Raw genomic sequence first — 11,958 nt, 5'->3', positions numbered from 1 at the left:
GTTCCGGAACTACACAACTCTAAATCACACTAAGCAAATATACTTTCACGATGACAAGCTATTTTCCTTGAAGAAGTTTTAGAAAAATACTTCAGGCTTTGTATGGAAATTTAGCGAAATAGTAGAATAACTCCTAAAACTGTTTTTCCAATTTCTTTTGTTGTTGCTGTAATATGCAAGTTAAAAAACCAATCTTTAAAATGTTGGTCTCACATTTTTCTGGGCATTGTCTAGATTCTGTAGAGATTTTAAATAATTTTTTTTTTTTGAGATTTATATGGATTCTGCGTTAGAATAAATTAAATTTACTCTAAGAATTTGTCATTATTTGTTGATTTTCCGCGAAAATAAAAACAAATTTAGAAATATTTTAACATCAGCGGATGGATATAACATTCTGTTAACGATTTCTACATATATTTTCTTATTAAAACCCAAAGGGAATTTTTAAATATTCTTTCTTTATAAGGGAACAAAACCCCCTATAAATTTTGGGTGCAAAATCCAATTTTGTGAACGCGAAAATATTTGAAACCACATTTTTTTTCTTAACCTAAGAACAAAAATCGCGAATGTTCTCGCAAAAAAAAATTAATTTTTTTCCATGGTATTGAAAAGGAAATTTGAAATTTACCATATACCATTTCTACACCTTTTTCACATGTAATTCGAAACATTCCAGTTGTAATTCGTAACATTACATTTGTAATTCGATTATTCTATTTGTAATTCGTAACATTTTATTTGTAATTCCAGAATTCCATTTGTAATTCGAATTATTCCATTTGTAATTCGAATTATTCTATTTGTAATTCGAATTATTCCATTTGTAATTCGAATTATTCCATTTGAAATTCGAATTATTCCATTTGTTATTCGAATTATTCCATTTGAAATTCGAATTATTCTATTTGTAATTTGAATTATTCCATTTGTAATTCGAATTATTCCAATTGAAATTACAAATAGAATAATTCGAATTACAAATGGAATAATTCGAATTTCAAATGGAATAATTCGAATTACAAATAAAACAAATCGAATTACAAATAAAATAATACGAATTACAAATAGAATAATTCGAATTACAAATAGAATAATTCGAATTTCAAATGGAATAATTCGAATTACAATTGGAATAATTCGAATTACAAATGGAATAATTCGAATAACAAATAGAATAATTCGAATTACAATTGAAATGTTTCGAATAACAAATGGAATTCTCGATTTACAAATAAAATGTTACGAATTACAAATGGAATTCTCGAATTACAACTAAAATGATTCGAATTACATCTGAAAAAGGTGTAGCCTAAAGGCTAAGGGTACAATAAAAACAAAATAAAATAAAAATAAAATAAAATAAAATAAAATAAAATAAAATAAAATAAAATAAAATAAAATAAAATAAAATAAAATAAAATAAAATAAAATAAAATAAAATAAAATTAAAATGAAATAAAATAAAATAAAATAAAATAAAATAAAATAAAATAAAATAAAATAAAATAAAATAAAATAAAATAAAATAAAATAAAATAAAATTAAAATAAAATAAAATAAAATAAAATAAAATAAAATAAAATAAAATAAAATAAAATAAAATAAAATAAAATAAAATAAAATAAAATAAAATAAAATAAAATAAAATAAAATAAAATAAAATAAAATAAAATAAAATAAAATAAAATAAAATAAAATAAAATAAAATAAAATAAAATAAAATAAAATAAAATAAAATAAAATAAAATAAAATAAAATAAAATAAAATAAAATAAAATAAAATAAAATAAAATAAAATAAAATAAAATAAAATAAAATAAAATAAAATAAAATAAAATAAAATAAAATAAAATAAAATAAAATAAAATAAAATAAAATAAAATAAAATAAAATAAAATAAAATAAAATAAAATAAAATAAAATAAAATAAAATAAAATAAAATAAAATAAAATAAAATAAAATAAAATAAAATAAAATAAAATCAAATAAAATAAAATAAAATAAAATAAAATAAAATAAAATAAAATAAAATAAAACAAAACAAAATAAAATAAAATAAAATAAAATAAAATTAAAATAAAAAAATAAAATTAAAATAAAATAAAATTAAAATAAAATAAAGCAAAAAATAAAATTAAACAAAATAAAAATAAAATAAAAAAACTCTGAAAGATAGTTTAGTCTAATTGTAAAACCGAGAAACATCGATATGTGTGGTGGTTCGAAGGGTGTACATTCGGAGGGGGTTGTTCGGTGGCTGCATGTTCGGAATGGCGTGGTTCGGAGGTTGGAAGTTCGAAATGGGATGGTTCGCAGGCTCGAAGTTCGAAGGTTGGAAGTTTGGAATGGGGCGGTTCGGAGGTTCAGAAGGGTGTGTTTCTCAGGGTGAAAGTTCTGAGAGCGATTGTTCTTAGGGTGGAAGTTCAGAGGGGGTGGTTCGGAGGGTGGAAGTTCGGAAAAATTAATTTGATGGTTTTTTCTTATCATTACCGTGTTTTCAATTATTCCGAACAAAATCTCCCGTCGAAACGTTTTAAAACCTTTTCTTGTTTTAACAATGTACATTGGCAAAGAAAACGTTTACCCCGCAAATTTTAGGCAAACTTATCAATATTTGGTCTGCAAAACCAAAATGCAAAGTTTTCTGTGGAACGAAAGAGCACAATTTTTTGCAAAATGTTAGCAAAATACACTTTGCTGTTACGACTTTTCACTTAGCGGGAGCGAACGTTTGTGGAACAGAAATCAAAAAGAGAGCAACATTTTTTTTGAAAACTTAGCAAACCCAACTTATCATTAGCAACTTATCACTTATCAATAGACAGTGCAATCCTATGCAAATGCATATGTGGATAGGATGGTTGTAGAGAAAATCTGATTAGACAGAAACTCGTTTTATTACAAAATAAAGCGAATTAGGCCCAGAACTTTTGGCATATTTTGCATATCGTGCATATTTTGACATATTTATACATATTTGCATAAAATGAGCATAAGCAAAACCATAAGCAAAAATATATACAAGGATTTGTGGTCTAAATATCCCACCGAAATGACTGTAATTTGGTATTAAGTCTTCGTTAGGAGTACGGAACTATACACCTGAAATTTGTCGGTATAGGTCCACGTTTTCATATAGCCCCCATAGAACGGTACCTCTAAATTTCTGGTATTTTGAAGGTTGTGGGCTCAATATCCCTCCGAAATGGCTAAAATTTGGTATTAAGTCTTCCTTGGGGTATAAAACATTCCACCTGAAATTTATCGGTTTAGGTCCACGGCTTCATATAGCCCCCATAGAACGACACCTCCCGATTTTCGGTATTTTGAATGTTGTAGTCTAAATATCCCACCGAAATGACTGAAATTTGGTATTTAGTATTCCTTGAGGATATAAAACTTTCCACCTGAATTTCTCGGTATAGGTCCATGTCTTCATATAGACCCCATAGAAGGGTACCTTCCGATTTCCGGTATTTTGAAGGTTGTGGCGTCAACATCCCGCAGAAATGGCTGAAAGTTGGTATTAAGTCTTCCTTGGGGGTAAAAAACTTTCCACCTAAAATTTGTCGGTTTAGGTTCAGGCCTTCGTATAGCCCCCATAGAACGATACCTCCCGATTTTCGGTATTTTGAAGGCTGTGGCTGTGGTTATACATTTCTCTATTTTATTGACTTGTCTGAAGAGAATTTTCAACAGAACAAGTATCCGTATATAAAGTATCCGTCGGCTTTGCCGACAGAGATATACGCTCAGCCTGTGCATATTAAAGCAATTTTTTCGCAAAAAAACTTATGTATTTTGAGGGTTTTAAAAAATTTGGGCGTTTGAACCTACAAAAATGTTGATTAGGATTAATGATCAAAAGTTTTGCGGAGGAGATACTAAAAGGAATGGATCTTCAGCCGCTACATATGGTGCCATAAGGGGTTTTTACAACCTTCGGGCTGTTTGCTCAAGAAGTATGGACTTGCCCCTGAAAAAAACTTTTACGATCGTAAATGAGACAGCGAATGCAAGTTGCTTCAATAAAAATCAAAGTGGTTCGATATCAGGGCTTAAAGTGAACTTATCCGAAATTGTGTGTGGAGGGTACCGGATGGAGCAAACAAATATAGTCCATATTTGAACCTGATCTATATCTGGAAGATATATAAAGATGTGTAAAGTATGGACCAATTCGGCCACTACCTTGCAGAGGTACCGTACGAACAATTTTTCCGGACATTTTTGAACTTTTGTGAGGGAGGTACCTGAAGGAGTGGACCGATCTGGCTTATCTTCGAACTTAAACTATGTTTGGACAAAATATTACTAAGGCCAACTTTGGACCGAATCGGCAGATCCGTTCGAGAGTTATCTTGCGCTCCAACCACATCACATAGGAGTCATAGGAGTTTTTTGCAACTTTCAGGCTATTTTCTCAGGAAGTATGGACTTGCCCCTGATGAAACTTGTACAGTCGTATGGGGGCGGTGAATAAAAGTTGCTACAACAAAAATCAAAGCAATTCGAGAGATGGCCCTAAACTAAACTTATCCGAAATTTTGTGTGGGAGGTACCCGAAGGAGTTGACCGATTGAGTTCATATTGAAACCTTATTTAAGCCTGGTACACATTTCACGATAGGCAAAGTATGGACCAAATCGGTTACTCCCTTCAAGAGTTATCATGCGCACAAATTTTCCGAACATTTTCGAACTTTTGTGGGGGAGGTACCAGAAGCAGTGGACCGATATAGCACATTTTCGAACTTAAACTAAGTTTGAGCAAAATATTACGAAAGCCAAAATTTGAACCGAATCTGTTCATCCGTTCGAGAGTTATCGTGCGCTCCAGCCAGCCAGACAGACAGACGAACGGACATTGCTCAATCGACTCCAAATTGTCTGAAACACATTTCGTCCAAACATACTTGGGGTCTAAAACCGTTATTTCGATGAGGCACAATTTGCCCGTATGAAAGTGTATATACCCTCGTTAGCATAAATGCTGAGGGTATAAAAATTGTACACACCAACATTTTTGTACCTATTATTGAAATATTTGTTGCATAATTTTGCGTATGTCATGTGTTTCGATTGCAATTAATCAGAAGCCAAAAATATGCCCAGTCCCGAAATTTGACATTAATCGGATCAAAAATAGGCGTTGCATAAAATTCCGCTGTCTACTTATCAAAAATAAGGGTTCTGTGGAACGCAAAAATTTGCGAATTTCGTGGAATAGGGCCCAGGTTTTTAAGCCTCCAATTTACCATAAATCCAACACCTAGCTCATGTTTCGTTTCACGACAGCTATAATAGAATTGGTAATCGTTTGTGAACATTACGTCTGCCTGATTCCACCGCACTTCCTGTAAGGCAATAATATCGGCTTTGTACTTTCCAAGTACATTCGCCAATGCACAAACTGCACCTACTCTGTAAAGAGTAAAGACATTCCAGGAAGACATTCACAGATTTCCTTCTAAAATGTTAAAGAAGTAACCCATTATTTTCAGCCTACTGGTAATGCAGAAGTTAGCTTGTTTAGATTACGTTGTAATAGGTTAATCGGTTCATGAGACTGTCACATTTATTATTGATAGCAATTCCGTTAAATTTATTGTTATTTATTACTATGTTTTATTATTATGTTACACTGATAAAAAATCGTCCAGTTTTAGTTTTCATCTAATTGTTGACCATGTATCGTCCGTGACTCATTACTATATTCTACGCAAGAAATTGTCATTAAAACCTCATTTTTATTGTGCACGTGATTCTGATACTTGCCTTTGCGATAATAGCAAAGATCTCTTTGCCAACCTCCATCATATTATGCTGTCGTATTATGCCACATTATAAACAAATATTGATTATAGTAAAACCCAAAATTATAATTATTTATTGACCAATAAAATGTTAAATTTGAATTTGTTTTTCCTGACAGATATCTGTTTCTTGGAAACGTTATCATATCAAATTGAAGGCAAAGCAATACGAAGTGGGCAGAGTAGAAAGAAAAATTTAGTAAGGTATGTTGTTGGTTGGTTGTTTGGTTGGTAGAGAGTGAGTGACCCATAAAATATGTGGGAACATAATTGGCTATACATTGGGTTGCCAGGTAGTTGACTTATTCAATAAAATTGAAATACATTTTTATCTAATTTCCATGGAAATATATCTAAGTGAAGTGCCAATAGCATTTATATTGTCCTAGATTCATCTTATAGTTTTTTTTTTGCTACAAACCCAATATTATACACATAAGTTTATGTTTATTAGAAAATGAATTTAAACACATATAAGTGCTTTTATAGTATTTTAATAACCATTGTTGAGGTTATAAAAATCAATTCCAGGAATTATAAATACCTATGGGATTTCCATAATTTTTTCAAAGCTTTTGAAATGTATGGCTTTTTCTAAAGTCCCTTGATAGTGATGGAAAAAAAGTTTCTCTCCCATATAAACTATTTTTCTAATCTTTTTTTAATTAGAATATGGAAAAAGACCACAAACAAAAACTACCAAATATCAAGAAAAAATGCACCCAAAACAAAACAAAAGTCAAACCTAATTAAAACACTCGATCATCTGAAGTGGTACCATTTTGTTTAGCATTGGTCAGAACACATGTTACTGATTACGATTATTAATGTTTTCTGTGTGCTTTTGTTTTATGTTGCCCCTACAGAAGAATGGAATATATACTAAGAACGTCATTCCATTTGCAGCATTTAGTTTAGAACTTTAAAATCAATCGATGTCAATCGTCGACAAAGAACAAAAGTGAAAACGTGTCAAAAGAGTATGCGACGTACATTGGGTGTGTCATCTTTATACCATTCACCATACTATGGAGAATATATTGAGTTTGTCATTCCGTTTGTAATCTCATTTTCGAACCCACAAATTAGATAAATTCGTGATCAACGTGCAATTCTACATCGATATAGTCTGTGGAAATCACTCTAGCGTCCGAAGTAGGTGGATATAATGTTGGTGAAATCTATTGTAGGTACGTAGAACTTTTGGTATTGGAAATGGGCTATATAGGTCCAAGTTTTGGTGTAGGCCCCATACAGAGTGAAGCGAGACGCGTCGACGTTTTAGGGCATTTTGAAGGTATTAGTTCCATTTCCGTGCTTAATTGCTCAAGTCTTTGGGTCCGGGACATCATCACAGTTGCAGCCGCTTCTAACATACCAAAATTTACCAAATTTTTCCAGCAGAGGCGAAGGTATTAGCATGAGCATTGATCACGCGTCGTACTAACCTTGAAGATCCAATAGTTAGAGAACTTACATTTGTATAATAGGGTGGTATTAGGAAGATTACCTGAAACAATGCAATATTGGCACAGGATTAAGTACATTGCACACTGGATGCGCCCAACGACAAAAATCAAAAAATTCATTTAAAGATGCAAATCGCTTCAAAACATTCCAAATTTTTCAAAACTCAACTTATTTTTTCCATTTTTCGTGGTTCTTAAGGAGACTATTTTGAAGAAAAAAATGTTTTTAAGAATGAGAAAAAATAGTTATATTCTAAGCGAATTTATGAAACAAAGGACTATTTTTAACGCCTTAACTTAAATTGAATCATTTAGTAAATTTCCTAAGCTTCATTTTTCTAGTTATGAAAATTCCTCTAAATTGCAAGGGTAGCCAAATATTTTGGTTATAATATTGGTAAAAATGAAATTATTTAATAAAGATGTATGGATTTCCTTAAAGTTTTATTCACTTTCCAAAAATACGCAAGAATGGCCACTAGTACCAAATTGAAGTCTAGTGCCTGTAGATTTCAAAACTGTATAGACTTTTTGCGGAAATTTTGGTTTTGGCAGTTATGACCAAAAGTTTAATTCCCTTTTTTAGTTGCTGAATTAATATTTTTTGAATGTTTAAAATTATTTTTATTAACCTTACTTACATTTATGTTCAATATAATGTTTTTGTGCTATTAGTGATTTCTTTTACCATGGTAACTTGAAGCCGCACTGAAAACTCGCGATTGAAAAATAAAAGGTTTTAGGGGTATACACTTTAATAAATATTTTTTCTTGTTTGCAACACACTAATGTTGCAACACGCCAAAACGTGGAAATTTTACAGGTAATTCTGCAGAAAAAAGGTGATTAAATCTTATAAAGTACAGAAAAATATATGGTAATCCTATGGAGGCTGTGGCCAAAAGTGGACCAATGTCACATTTATTTATAAAATCCTGTTCTAAACTCTGAGTTCACTATTAAAGTCAAATCAGCTTAGAATCTGTTAAATATCCGTAAAATACATTAAATCGAGATAGAAATCATATATGGGGGTATAGCATATCATGGACCAATATTGACAGTTTCTCGTGGGGAGGATTATTATGCAATAACAACTCCTGGTACCGGATGACAGCGAATTCGGTTAAACAATATGTTGGCAACAGTAAAATACTTCAATTCAGAATGATTCGTTACATGGGAACCACGCGAAATTTTGGACATAGGACTCCAATATTTTAGTTCGAGTGTCTACAGCCCCCGAGGACCAATTGATAAAAATTTCAGTTCGATATATCATCTAGTTCCAAAGAGGTGAGCGTATTATTTTAAAATGCACCTTTGGAAACAAAGGTCGCTAGGATGGTATCGGTTAACGTTAACCGATCGCCATAAAATTTCATATATAAGGTTTTTGGATCAAATGGAAAAAATTTAGTACGTAGGAACAAAAGGAAATTTAGTTTTTTTGGTCACTCTAATCAACACATATTAGCCGTGCGATTCTGCAATTAGTTCACGATTTCATTTCGAGGGGGGGGCCACCTGACCAAAATTTTGGAAGTTCATGTTAGCGAAAATTTCTTATTTAGCTATGATGTATACCTTATTTTATACATATATTACTGATGAAATAATTTTCATTACTATTTTTTAATTAAAATGACGTAAGACTTCTTGGACAATGTTTTCAGAACTTTTTTGACAATATATCAGAGTTAATATATGTTCAAAACAATGGATATATTAATAACACTGTGCAACATTTTTGAGCGAATCACGTGCAAACAACTTCTGTACAGAATTTTATGAAAGTAGAGGACCAATAGGCAAAAACCATATTTGGGTTTTGTTTTCATAGATCGGGATCGGTTTTTATGGCCTCATCTAAAAATGGTTAAGCATCGAATTTGTAAAACAAATCGGGGCTGTATCTCTGAAACCAATACGAATCTTGTTTTGACATATGCAGCGAACTTGTAGATAAGAGCAAGAAGAAAATATTTGGAGGAATAGTGAACTCGAAAAACTGCATTTATCGCCTCAAATTTTATAATATATCTAAAAATTCTATAATTTGTGTATATTTCGCAACGTATCTCCCAAAATGTTAAATTCTTCTTAATGTTACCTTTTGGGAAAATATTCTCTGGAATGTAATACACAACTCTTCAGAACATTATATTGTTGTAAAATGCATATATCGCCTTGTTTATAGCAAATTTTAGAACAACAATTTGGTAAATATTTCAATAATTCATTGAAATCCCCAACATGAGAATAAACAGCCTGTGTGAACATTGTTTGAAATAAGTGAAATAACAATTTTAGAGTTTCAGAATGTTCTGAAGAATTGATGGTCACATTACTTGGAAAAGTTTTAGAATTGTTACTTGTTTCAACTTCCAACAGTTTAGTTGTTACTGACCAGAATTTCAGAAATTATGTAAACTTTTCTATATTTTAACGAGTTTGATGCGCTAGATGCAGCTTTTCCTAGTTCATCTGTTTGACACATAAAATTGACAAAATTCTTATTAGTTTCGGAGATAAAGGTCCGATCACTGGAAAAAGGCTCATTTTAGGTCGGTTTAGATGAGGCCATAAAATCTAAACCCGATCTAAGAACACAAAACCTAATTAAGGTTTTTGTAGTCTTAATATGTACTTTCAGAAAATGTCCATTAGAAGTTGTTTGCATTTCCAGTGTTGCACAGTGTAATCACATATACTTTTGGTGTACTTTTGGTGGTATTCAGTGATATCACTTCGGTAAGACAAAAAGAAAGAGTATACAATCGGGAAAACTTAGAATTATCTTAACATTTAATTTTGTTGTTTACATGGAGTGTTGAGGACCTTTCCTTTGTTTCCTACTTCACAAAAGTTCAAAATTGCGGCTTCAATTTCCACTCCAATTTTATTGAGTAATTTATGGAAGGAAAATGGGATTAGTAGAGAATTGATTTATGCAGATTTATGTCGCCCAATCGTGCATCTGTCAATAGACTTTTTTGGCGTCCAATCGTCGGACTTCTCTTATAGAAATTCTGGATTCCTATCGTGGATTTTCTCATAAATTTACCAGGAATTAGGAAAACTCTTGTCTTGTCTGTCTTGAATACTTTTAAAATGAAATTCTAGCGCCCAGAATTTTAGCAAAAATCCATAAACACAATTTTTCCCAATCTACATTTTTTATACTATCAGCCTTTAGTCAAAATGTGCCTCATCGAAATAATGGTTTTAGTGCCAAAGTGTATTTGGAAGAAATCTGTTTCAGCTGCCTGGAGAGCACGATAATTCTCGAACAGATCAGTCGATTCAGTCCAAAATTTGGCCTTCGTGATATTTTGTCCAAATATTGATCCACTCTTTCAATAACCTTCTACAGTTTAAGACCTCTCTAGTCCGGTCAAAATAGACATACGTATAAGGGGGAAATAGCAAAAATTCCCACAAAGCTGAATTTTGGTGGAGAGCTAGGGTTGGCCATTAGAAGCAACGTCCAAAAAGTCCCCATCGATCCCATGTGTGCAAACAAGTTATTCGGGGTCAAAGGTCATTTTTGGAGGCATTATTCAGTTTTTTTAATTTTTCTCAAAAACGGTAATACTTAGCAAAAGCCCGCTAAATTAAAAGTTGTAGATTCAATAATTGTCTACAAGATTGGTCCTTATGATTCTTAAAAAAGACTTACCATTTTCGAGATATCTCGATCTAAAGGTCAAATAAAAAATTAGCCGCGTAAGTACATTATGAGGCGAACCGGTTATAGTAACGACACTATGTGTTAGATACTTCCGTAAGCTTTCAAACGATATCCACTTTGCAGTAATCGGTTCAGTAGAACCGGGTCTAACCCGGTTTTTAAATTTGGCCTTTCGGGTGTAATAACCGGCGAACCGGATCCGCAACCGTTGAAAATTATACATTTCCGTAATCAGCGCAACAAACCCTACCTTCGGACAAAACTTGAAAATATCGGAGAGTTTTCGTTGGGGTCGTTCCCGTTGGGCTTTCGATTATACATGTGGGTTAAATGGGCTATTTTTGCATAAAATGACTCTAACATTGAATAACTCCGATTTTGTTGGAATTTTTTTAGAAGGTAGCTATAATTTCGCTCTTCAAAAAAATATATATATTTTTGGGGGACAGAGCCGATTACTTCGCTTATTTTAGCCGGTTCGTCTGGATATGTGCATATTTCCCTTATAAGTGCATAAAAATCATGTGTTTTTTAGAACAGCTATATCTCAAGAATGGTTCCTTCTAAGAAAAAAATTGTAATTGTAAATTGTAAAATTGTAATTGTAAACTTGTAGATAATTTTTCTGTCTACAATATTTACTTTAGTCACTTTTTGATTAGATCAACCGTTTTCAAAAAATAAATCCGAAAACCTAAAAACCCTTAAATTTTGACCTTTGACCCCGAATACCAAAATTCAGCTTTGTGGGAATTTTTGCTATTTCAATGTCTATTTTGACTGGACTACTCTGGATAATTAGTAAATATACCTGTGTAAGCTTAAGACCTCAGTAGTCATGGATTCACTTCCTTTATGCTAATAATTTAGTTATAAGTAAAAATATAAAATAAATAAATTAAGAAATAAAAAGACCTCTCTGGAAACGCTTTGCTTTTTTGCAATAATTGTTTTCGGGGCCCCTATTACTGCA

The sequence above is a fragment of the Musca autumnalis genome, unplaced genomic scaffold (assembly GCF_047663935.1).
Source record: "Musca autumnalis isolate F117 unplaced genomic scaffold, ASM4766393v1 scaffold_2, whole genome shotgun sequence".
Classification (NCBI taxonomy): Eukaryota; Metazoa; Arthropoda; class Insecta; order Diptera; family Muscidae; genus Musca; species Musca autumnalis.
This window is presented reverse-complemented; position numbering follows the sequence as displayed.